At 38.6% G+C, this 11,223-nt stretch overlaps 1 non-coding gene across 1 annotated transcript; it reads left to right on the top strand.

The window, feature by feature from the left end:
* Positions 1-8,330: 8,330 nt before the first annotated feature.
* On the top strand, positions 8,331-8,435 carry LOC121029002 (U6 spliceosomal RNA). Its single transcript, XR_005789529.1, has one exon. It is a non-coding gene; the product is annotated as a U6 spliceosomal RNA (small nuclear RNA).
* Positions 8,436-11,223: the final 2,788 nt, after the last annotated feature.

Below are 11,223 nucleotides of genomic sequence, written 5' to 3'. Positions count from 1 at the left end.
GGCAACCAGATGGAGTTTGTAATGGCTCCCTTACTTACAAGCTGTGGGACCTTGGTCACTTACCTAACTTCTGGTGCTCTTCGTTCTCTTGCTTGTTAAATAGTAATTGTATGCACCTTGCAGGATTGTGTAGTTTTAGACGGTGTTTGTCAGATACTTGGCAGCATAAAGCTTGAGACACCATAGGTGTTCTGAGAAAGAGTGCTGCTATAATTCTCATTACTAACCACACATGCACACTAGTCTAACAAAATGCAAAATACGAATGAACCGAACTGCTTAAAAAGTAATATAAAAAATAGCTACCTACATTTACTGTAGGTCCCTCTTGCCCTATTATTTTTTTCCATATTAAATACCTAACTATAAAACAATTCTAAAATATGTTGGTTGACTCACTGCAGTTCCTTAGTTAAGAATTCCTTAAGGAACATTTTTTCTTCCTCTTATTATTAAGCATCATGGTCATTGTCATTAATATAAGTCATCAGTGGAAAGTACAGTAGATAGAGAATATATGAGTGATTTGACTGAATCTTATTTTTAGCCCTAAAATATATTCAGGAAGTTGCATGTATTTTTTCCCCAGCTTTCTTTAAAGTCGTTTGCATCTTTTTCTAAAAGCAAAATTAGATAATTCTGACCAACTTAATATGGTTAAATTTTTTTTTTTTATAAATTTTTTTTTTCAACGTTTATTTATTTTTGGGACAGAGAGAGACAGAGCATGAACGGGGGAGGGGCAGAGTGAGAGGGAGACACAGAATCGGAAACAAGCTCCAGGCTCTGAGCCATCAGCCCAGAGCCTGACGCGGGGCTCGAACTCACGGACCGCGAGATCGTGACCTGGCTGAAGTCGGACGCTTAACCGACTGCGCCACCCAGGCGCCCCAATATGGTTAAATTTTTATCAACTGAACTTTAAAATTATTTTCTAATGTTTGTTTATTTTTGAGAGAGAGCGCGCACGTGTAAGCGGCGGAGGGGCAGAGAGAGAGGGAAACAGAATGGAAGCAGGCTCCAGGTTCCGAGCTGTCAGCACAGAATCCGATGTGGGGCTGGAACTCAAGAACCCTGAGATCATGATCTGAGCTGAAGATGGGCACTTAACTGACTGAGCCACCCAGGCGACCTTCACCTGAACTTTTAATATCGTACCATTGGTGCACCTGGATGGCTCAATTGGTTAAGCGTCTGACTTTGGCTTAGGTCAAGATCTTGCAGTTCGTGCGATCCCACAGTTTGTGTGATCTCACAGTTTGTGAGTTTGAGCCCCATGTCGGGCTCTGTGCTGACAGCTTGGAGCCTGGATCCTGCCTCTGATTCTGGATTCTTTGTCTCCGTCTCTCTTTGCCCCTCCCCCATGCATGCTCTGACTCTCTCTCTCTCTCTCTCTCTCTCTCTCTCTCTCTCTCTCTCTCAAAAATAAATAAACCTTAAAAAAAATTTAAGTTGTACCATTAAGTGTTAACAAAGGCACATCTCTTGTTAACAGTTCTGGAAATCCGCAATAATTTTGTGGGTTTAAGTAAACATTCATTGACACCAACACCTTTTTTCCCTTTCTCAAAGTAAAGTGATAAATTAGAAATATTCCCATAGTCCTGAAATCTTATAATTCTAACGGACAAATATGGAATACCAAAGAAATAATCTCATCCATGTTCTAAAACAGTGATATATCACACCTTACTCCCTTACCTATCATGATAACAAATGATCAATAAATGAACATTGCCCTCAGTTACCTAGCAAAAAATGTTAATTTCAGAGACGATACATTGTCTTATTAATTATGTCCTTAATAACATTCACATGAAATGTAAGTATATTGGATAGGTGGCTGAAGGATGTTGCATCTTTTAAAGCCACTGAGAAATACAGATTTGTGGATATTATCTTTTGAGCATTTGTGTGCTACTACTAAGGGCGTGACCTAAATATTATTGAAAAATCTGAAACTCTCAAAATAAGTCTTATTCCACTGATATTACATTGGCCCGAAAGATAAAGTATCATGTGCCAGGAAAATGACTATGCCATATGATTTGGTGGATAGGTGTGCGTGAAAAAGAGAGAGGTGCTGATTGATGTGTGGGAGCTCTGTCACAGTCAAAATAGCAGTATGTTAAACATCATTAAATAAAATTTTTATTTTAGGGTACCCTTTAGATTTACAGAAAAGTTACAAAAATAGTGAAGTGTTCTTACGTGCCTTCCACTTAGTGTCTCCCAATGTTAACATCTTACATTACGACAGTGCATGTGCTACAACTAATGAACCAATTTGGTACTTACTTTTAACTCAAGTCCACACTCTATTCTGATTTCACAGTTTCCCCATCACGTTCTTTCATTCATTCTAGCATTTCATTTAACACATTACATTTAGTCGTCACGTCTCCTTAGGCTACTGTTGGCTGTGACAGTTTCTCAGACTTTTCTTGTTTTCGATGACCATGACATTTTTGTGGAATTCTGTAGACATTTTGTAGAATGTCCTTCAGTTGGGGTTTATCTGATGATCTAGTTGCACTTTTATAAAAGTTAATAAAAGAAATTTTGGAACATTTCACACGCACACAAATACCATTTGTTCTTGGACAAAATATATTCTGTAATTTCCTCAGAATGCATCTTCCAGCAGACCTATTTCTTCCTAACTTTTGCCATGACTATAACTGTATGCACAATAGACTTTCCCGGAGCATTACCAGTGTTGCATTGTAAGTGGAACCCTCCTCAGGAGTTGGCCTTTCCTAGCTCATTCCCATAATGATTGCATCTTACACATAATGTCATTCTTGAGCAAGTGGTGTAGAGGCAGGAGTACAGTGTAATCATTTCCTCTCTAAAGAACCAAGATAACTCATGATACAAAGAGCTCTTCTCTACGATAGATGACTTTTTTTTTTAGTAATTGCAAAAACAAATTTGCAGCTCCGTAAGTTTCTAAAGAAAGAAATATTTCATTTTCAACCTTTAACAAGTAGTTTTAAGAAGCAATAGAAGGAAACTCAGTCATCGTTTGAAGGGGAGGTGCCCAAGAAACTCTTATTTTTACTTCTGATCACCCAGAACTGTGCGCTAAAACATAAAGTTGATCTCATCCAATTTCAGTTGGGGAAAAAAAAAATCAAAGCAAAAAGCATCTTATTTTTTCCTTGGAGAAAATCTAAATACAGTTCTTTGTCAAGAATTTGCCCAGTACCAGATTTAACCCATACCAAGGAAATAAATTCCTTACAATCAAAGGTAAGGCAAAGGATAATTGCATCCAGAACAACCCATCAGTACTCTAAGTCTGAACCAGCCCCCCAGACAGCTTTTCAGTTACTACCCAGCCCCAAGAGAGAGTCAGACAATAGACTGTTTCAGAGGTCAGTTAAGGAGACAGCCTCCCACTTAGGACTGCTGCCAGGGACGTCCAATCCAGTGTCTGACATCTGGGTTCTGCAGCTGCCAAGTCTGCCCCTTGTGTGGCCACAGGTGTTGGCTAGAACTCTGAGACACGTGGGGAAGAAAGAACAGGGCAATGTCAGTTTCATTGTATATATGCGTGCTTATGTGTACAGTTTTAATTTTGTTTTTCAAAAGGTACATGATTTATTTTGTTTCAAAATTAATGTATTTCTGCATAATGGCAAGGAACATTTGGAAGGCTAACAAAAAAGCAGCTTTTCTTCAAGAACAAGGACACGACAAAGCCCAAGTTCTTACACCTATGGGGCACGCTGTTCACTAAAATGCTGTGTGTGGTATTGCCAGCTTAGTCATTTGAATAGGGCTTCTCAGGACCAAAGAGAAATAAATGGATGCCAAAAAGCAAACAGGCAGTTGGTCTAAGATAAAACCTAAATACTTATCCTCTCCCTACAGTCTCCCCCCTCATCCCTGTTTTGGGTGTTCACAAGAATTTGTGTTTATCAATATGTGTTTTTGAGCCTGGAACAGACTATATCTAGTTTTCTATTTCACACTACACCAGCTGCAACCATCAGTGAACACAGCTTAAAAACAGTAACACCAAGCTCTCTTCTTCCCCTTATAGGAGACTTAGCTCCTATGTGTGGGGCAAATCTAGAAATTTCTACCTCAGGTAAGTATCTGAGGTTCCTGACCCTAACGAAATGGGCAGCAGTAGAAATGAAGATGATTAAGAGAAGGGGATGACATTGGTGAGAACTATAAAGAGCCAACAGTCCACATCATTTAAAAATATGGACATGTCTATACCTCCATAATAAAATATATGCTTCCTCCTCGTTTCACCTACTTCAGAGTCTGTAATTGAATTTAATGGAGGAAGAAGGAATCTTCAGATTTCATCTTCTTATCGAATTGCTTTCTAAGGAGAAATGCTTACAATTTTTCCCACCCTGTTTGCTATGTATTTTACCAGCTAGTAGCATTTTTGGCAGGTTCTACTTTGTATTTTCTATTACAAAAACAATAGGTAAGCAGAATATACTTTTCCACGGTACAGCCACCACCCCATTTCCCATAAGAATCTATGCTGTCTTACTGATGTTCTATCGGACTTAATGCTTAGCACAGAAATTCTTGATCAGGCTTTGTTGAATGGATGAGTGAACCAATGAAATAAATCATTAAATTATCTATAGATGAGACTTCCCAAGCAAAGGAACCAAATTTCAAAACTTTTATAGTTTTTCAGGCCCCAGTAAGTTCCCCAAATTATCATGCTGTGTTTATGCAGCTGAAAATAATGCTTAGTTTACCAAGCCTCTACAAATTGTGCCTTTGTCTGTTTTGGGTATTCTCTATGTTTTTCAGGTTGTGTTTTCCTCTGCCCATAATGACTATGTATGTTCTCATGATGAGTAAGAACTGATTCTAGACAATACAGTATATTTTGGTGCTGTGGATTAACTCATTTGAGGTTTTCTCTAGCTGCCAAGTTTCTCTTGTGTGTTCTTGATTGTGTTTGCATGTATTTCTGCCCCAGAATTTATTAATCCTATATGACCTGCCCTTGAAAAATATCTTCATCTTTCATATGCCTTCCCAAGCACATTTGAGTATTTCAAATGACCTTGGTTTAAAGACATTTTTCTAGGAGCAGTAGCACACCTTTCCATTAAAACTCAACCAATTCTCTTCCCTCGTCATATGAGCATGCTTAGATCTTTTCCCTCTAACTCCAGCTATAAACTCTTTTTCCATCTATTTGGAGTCAAGTTTCTTGAGCGGTCTATATTTGTATCTCCGCTTCCTTACTTTCTGTTTACTCACTAACCCTCTCTAACCTGGTTTCTGAGCCCTAGTTAGAAACTCCACTGAATTGCTTCTTACAGAGTTATCTCCAACCTGCCCACTGCCTTATGTCTGTTTCTTTCAGGCAGTTATTACTGTTGGTTAGTTCTTCTGTTCTGAATTGTCTTCACCCTTGATTGCTGTGACACTTGCTTTTCTGGTTTTTCTTCTATCTCTTCCACTCCACCTTATACTGTTGGGGACTTCTTTTCCTCATTCCACCCCTAAAATGTTGGCTGTCTTCTGGCTCTGGTATCCTGCACAGTCATATGCATGACTATCTGCTACTGCTGACACCCAAACTGATCTCTAACCCAGAACCCTCTCAAGTTCTCTCTATATACACAGTTTGTAATCATTCATCTCTCGACTCTTACTCTCAACTTCTATCACAGACCATTTGCCCTCCACTCTTTTGCACCTCTCCCCCCTTGCTCCTGTTTGCTGTGGGGAATTCCTTCTTCACTCCACATGGTTATGATGGGAAATAGCATACTTGTTACCACTCCTGGACCCCAAAGGGACAGACACACACCCTGACCTGGTTCAGTCAAGATCCCTCTTACCAACTGATAACAAACGGAAGCAGAAAGCTGCACCTCTTTTGCTGGAGTCCTGACAGCCACCCCTCCCTTCGTGTTTCCAAGTCCTGACATATCATGTGAGGCCCCGGACTACCCAAGCAGTAAATCTAGGAGTCTATCCATTCTTCCTTCTTACTCTGCTCCACACTCAAATGATGATAAACTTGTGTGAATTATATATCGTAAAGCCCTGACTCTTCAATGTGTCTCTGCTCCATACCTACCACTCCCATTTCAGTCTATGTCTTCATCATTTGTCTTAACTGATCTTCCTGCATCCTGTACATTATATAAGCCAGAAAGAACTTACTAAAAAGTAGATTTAAGGGCACCTAGGTGGCTCCGTCGCTTAAATATCTGACCCTTGATTTCAACTCAGGTCGTGATCTCACAGTTCATGAGTTCAGGCCTCACATTGGACTCTGTGCTGACAGCATGGACCCTGCTTGGGATTCTCTCCCTCTCTCTCTCTCTCTCTCTCTCTCTCTCTCTGCCCTTCCCTCCTACACTCTCTCGAAATTAACTTAATTAGCATAATTGATTAAAGATAGATTAAAACCCTCAGTAGCTCTCTGGTATCCTCTATAGAAATGAAGCAACTTAAAGCAAATAAGGGCCCCCAAGTCCCTCTTTAGACTCATCTCATGATATTCCTACTCACATCCTGCGTGCTCTTCCCTGGTAAGAACATGTCATACCTCCTTCACCATCCTTACATTCTGTTCTTTGTGCTTGGAATGTCCTGACATTCCCTTCTTTTTCGTTTTGCTGTTTGTTTTCCTGGTCATAAATAATTAATTAAGATATACTTTAGGGAATATAGTGAATATAAAATTTAAGATAATGATATGAAGTAATTTCAATCCTCTTACAAGTAACCCCAGCCCTCAATGCTCTGCAGATGTAAAACCACTGGTGAGACTAACAGAAGTTTGACTACTCCAGAAGAGGCTTTTCATGAACATTTACAACGAGAGCATCTGAATACCTCTTTTAAGTGCAAAACCACACCACACTTATGCAGCAGCAATGCGTTCATATTGTTCTCATTAGTCATTAGTAGTCAACTTGCATAAATCACCAGGAAAAAGCACAACGGACCTCAGAAAATAGGCTTAAAAATGAACCTGTCCTTACAAAACACACACTGCAATGAAAGAGACATTCAAAAAAGTACTATGGGTACTGCAGGAATTGTGTCCATTCCAACAATCTCCAGTGAACCAGTCTACGGCTAAATTATTTATCAAAATTTACTTCAAGTATCACCTCCTCTGGGAAACCTTTCCTTATTCCTCCTAAGCTGTACTGGATGTCCTTCCACATGCCTTTACTATCCTGTTTTCTCCTCTGTCAATGTTCGAAACCCACAGTGCTGTAACTGTTTGTCTACTTTGTGACGCTGAATTGATGCTAACCTGTACTTTCATGCTTAACATGATGCCAGACACCATGGGCAAATGATTGAATCACCACTGGTTTGAGGGAATGTATGAGATTCTTATTCCATCTACATTAGAATTTGCCTTTGAGTCTCTGTTGGAAACCTTTAGGTAACCTTCTAGATGTCCATATTAGAATATGCTATATTTCCTTAATGTTCCCAAATTTGTGCCCTAAATAATTTAGCTTCTTAAATTTTTGGAAGGTAGAAATGTACCTTTTGTTTGGTTAGCTGTATCAGTAACAATACAATGAAACTGTTTTGTGTTTATCATAACCTCTCAGACAGTGTTAAGTCTTTAAATTTGGGGGTATAAGTGACTATGACTCTATTGTAACTTGGGTTTTATTTTTTTGTTTTCTTTAATGTACACACAGAGGGAACTTCCTTCTGTCTTCTATTAAATCAGCATTGATTAATGCTAATTAAATTACATGGCTCTTTTTAAATCATGGATTTGTGTAGAATTAAACATATAACATAAAAACTGAATACCTGCTATTTTAATGGGCTGTGCCACATTTTCATGTAACCTAACCTTACTGAAGGATTTGGAAATATTAACCCTTTTGATAGTGGTCCATTCTTGAGGAATAGCTCATTTTACTTTTGAGGAAAAACAAATAATTATCTGGAGAAGGAAGACTATCATGTTGATTTTTCATGTAGCCAAAGCAGGTTCTAAAATATTCTTTAACTGGCCCATTCATTTGGTAGACCATTTACTACATAAATTAAACTTTTTAAGTTCTGTAATAAGTTATGATATTGCACATTAGTTGAATTTCTAACCAGTTTGGTCACTAAACTTCCCCATAGATACAAAGATGCAGATATACCTCATTTTCAAAAAATGGAGAAAGCAATAGTCAGTCTATTAAAATGTTCAATTAGTCTATAGAAAGAAAAATAAATCCCTGTTATACTGGTTAACAAAATTCTGCATTTCTGTTGTCTAAATAACAACTCATCAAGAATAAAATACTTACTGAGACAAGCTTCTTAGCAAAACTAGTCTCCAGAGTGTTCCCTTTGCCGGCACATATACTAAAATTGGAATGATATGGAGAAGACGAGCCTTGCCCTGCGCAAGGATGACACACAAAAATAGTCTCCAGAACTAAACTCAAAAAGGAGGTTCGTAATCTTTATTACCTTCCTATTCTCACTTTGTTAAATGAGTATCAAGGGCCAATAGTTTCTTCCCCCACCCCAACTGAAAACTATCTGCTGAAACTATCTCTACTCATTTTAGGTTCACCACCCTATAATTTTACATGACCCTGAGTTTCTACATTTGGCACTATACATCTATCAGAAAGGGCCTGTAGGAATGAAGCCCTTGGTAAGCAAAGCAGTTGTCTCCTGGGTGTGGGCTATTTCCATTCAGGCTTTTCTAGTGTTCCTGGAGATACACTTGAGGCATTATTTCTTTTTTTCATGTTGATTGTGATAAGAGCCTCATTTCCCAGTGCAATCTATCACTACCCTGCAGGTCGGAGACCACTGGGCTTGTGGCTTTTATTGTGCCTGAGGACAGCAGATGCGATATCCTTAGGCCTGGGTGTGCTTTGTTATGCTTGTTAAGTACAAAATGCCAGAAATGTATCCAGTGCTCGACAAAGTACAAAATACAAAAGACAAGGGCTCTGTCCTTACCACCTCTGATTCCAGAGTATAAAATAGCAGGTAGCAGTAACAGTATCAGTTGATCACCAAAGACAGGCTTGACTATCCTAAAATGCCAGGTGAGTGAACCAATTTAAATAAAAATCTTGTTAAGAGGTGACCAGGAGGGCCTGTGGTGGTTATTCAGAGGAACCCAAGAAAATTTTTTACAGAGCTATTTGTTTTTTTTTTTTTTTTTTTGAAAACTTAATACAAATTCACCTTGCCTAGAGCATGTGCTCTGAAACACAAGAAATTAAAAGAATGGGCGGGGAGAGGTAGAACAGAATGAGAACCTCTAGCACCTAGAAATGGAGCCATATTCTCCTGTGACCAGCCTGGAAATAATGAGCTACTTAGTAGTTGTGTCATTCCTGGCACCACTCTTGCTATTAAACCTTATTTCCCATGAGCATCCAGTCAGGCCAACCTCTCTAGTGCCTGCTCAGCCTTCTGCCTCCTTTCTAGTGCCATGACACTCCTCTACTGATGCTATTTCTCTTTCTTTCACTTTTCTGTTCTGCCTACACACGTTCTATCCACTTCTCAGTACAGCTAAATTTCTAGCTCCCTCATGAATATTTCCCAAGTGTGGCGTTCATATACCATCTCAGAACCCCAGAACCCCCATGGTATTGTGATTTTCTCATGGGTTCCTCCACTTGTTTTCTGAAGAGACTGTGGGTAGATTGGTGAACCTTGACTTGCCAAAATTGTAAGATATATCAGGGTAAGCTGATAATTATTTATCATAAAACACGTTCCACACAGCAGGTGCTCCATAAATACCTGACTTCCAAACATGATTCCCATTGTTGATCTTAAATGAATGACCATCCACACTTGTCTCAAAGATCTTCAACATCAGAGTAAGATATGCTGTCACCACAGTCACCGGCGATTTATTACCCTTTCCTCCTCTTTCCTACTCTCTGTTTTAATGTGTTCTTCAGTATACACACCTTCCCCACACCAGATCTTCTCCAAAATATATCTCCCACCAGCTAAAAAGTTGACCTGCTGTACTCCTCTGCTGTGGAAGACCTTTTACCTCTATACTTATCCCTGTTACTTGGAAGGAGGAGTTTGTTTTTCCTACTTAGAAAATGGCACTTTTCCTGGTACTGCCATGACAGTTACTCGATGGAGCTTTTGTTTTGTACCTTTGTGAATAAAACCTGAGGTGCAAAGGATAAAACTCAATGATATTTACGAATCGGTTTTAAAAGTACTTATCAGGATGGGGATTTCATAAGGCATGTATCTGGTTCACTGGTAACACAGCCTAGTCCTAGAGAAATTTTTGAAGCTTATGATTGATTGCAGAACTATTTCATAATCGTCAGAAACATTTATTAAGCACCTTTTTTTTTTTTTGTTATTCGCAACAATTTAATCATGTGTTATTTCAGCCTAGGTTTGAAATATATTATTTCTCCACTTGAGGTGCTGAACATAATCTGAATTGTGGAAGGATGGCTATGGATGGAAGGATGGATGGATAAGTGAAAATTCCCATCATACTTGCAGATAATCACAGACCAATGAGAGTACTGTTTGCTATGAATTGTAAATAGGTCCTGATCATAGTTTTATGCCAGTGCATCCACATGCTGCTACTACACTCCTCTTTGCAACAAAAGACAGTTGACAGGGTGAATGTGGTGAGGTGATATTTAATGTTACCAGTAATAATTTTAACTTACATTTGCTGAATTTGTCTTAAATATTAAGCACTTTTCTGAGTACCTCACTCATTCATCTTATTTTACCTTTTAAAACTCTACTATTGCCAAGAGGTAGAAACAACTCAAATAAATGCCCATCAACAGATGAATGGATAAACAACATATACATACAATGGAATATTATTTGGCCCTAAAAAGGAGTCAAGTTCTGAGACATGCTGCAGTGTAGATGAACCTTGAAAACATTATACTAAGTGAAATTAGCCAGACACAAAAGGATAAATATTATTATTATTCTGCTTGTATGAAACATCTACAATAGGCAAATTCATAGAGGCAGCAAGTACCTTAGAAGTTACCACGGACATTGGAGGGCTGGAGGAAAAGGATGTCAGTTATTGCTTAATGAGTGTAGTATTTCCATTTGGGGTAATAAAAACTTTTGGAAATAATAGTAATAGTTGCACAGCATTGGGAATGTAATTGATGCTACTGAATTGCATACTTACAAGATTGTTAAAATGGCAAATTTTACGCTATTTATAAATATTTTTCCATAATA

The sequence above is a fragment of the Herpailurus yagouaroundi genome, unplaced genomic scaffold (genome assembly GCF_014898765.1).
Source record: "Herpailurus yagouaroundi ecotype Mexico unplaced genomic scaffold, PumYag 100, whole genome shotgun sequence".
Lineage (NCBI taxonomy): Eukaryota > Metazoa > Chordata > Mammalia > Carnivora > Felidae > Herpailurus > Herpailurus yagouaroundi.
The sequence above is the reverse complement of the archived record's forward strand: the minus strand, read 5'-3'. Positions and strand labels throughout refer to the sequence as shown.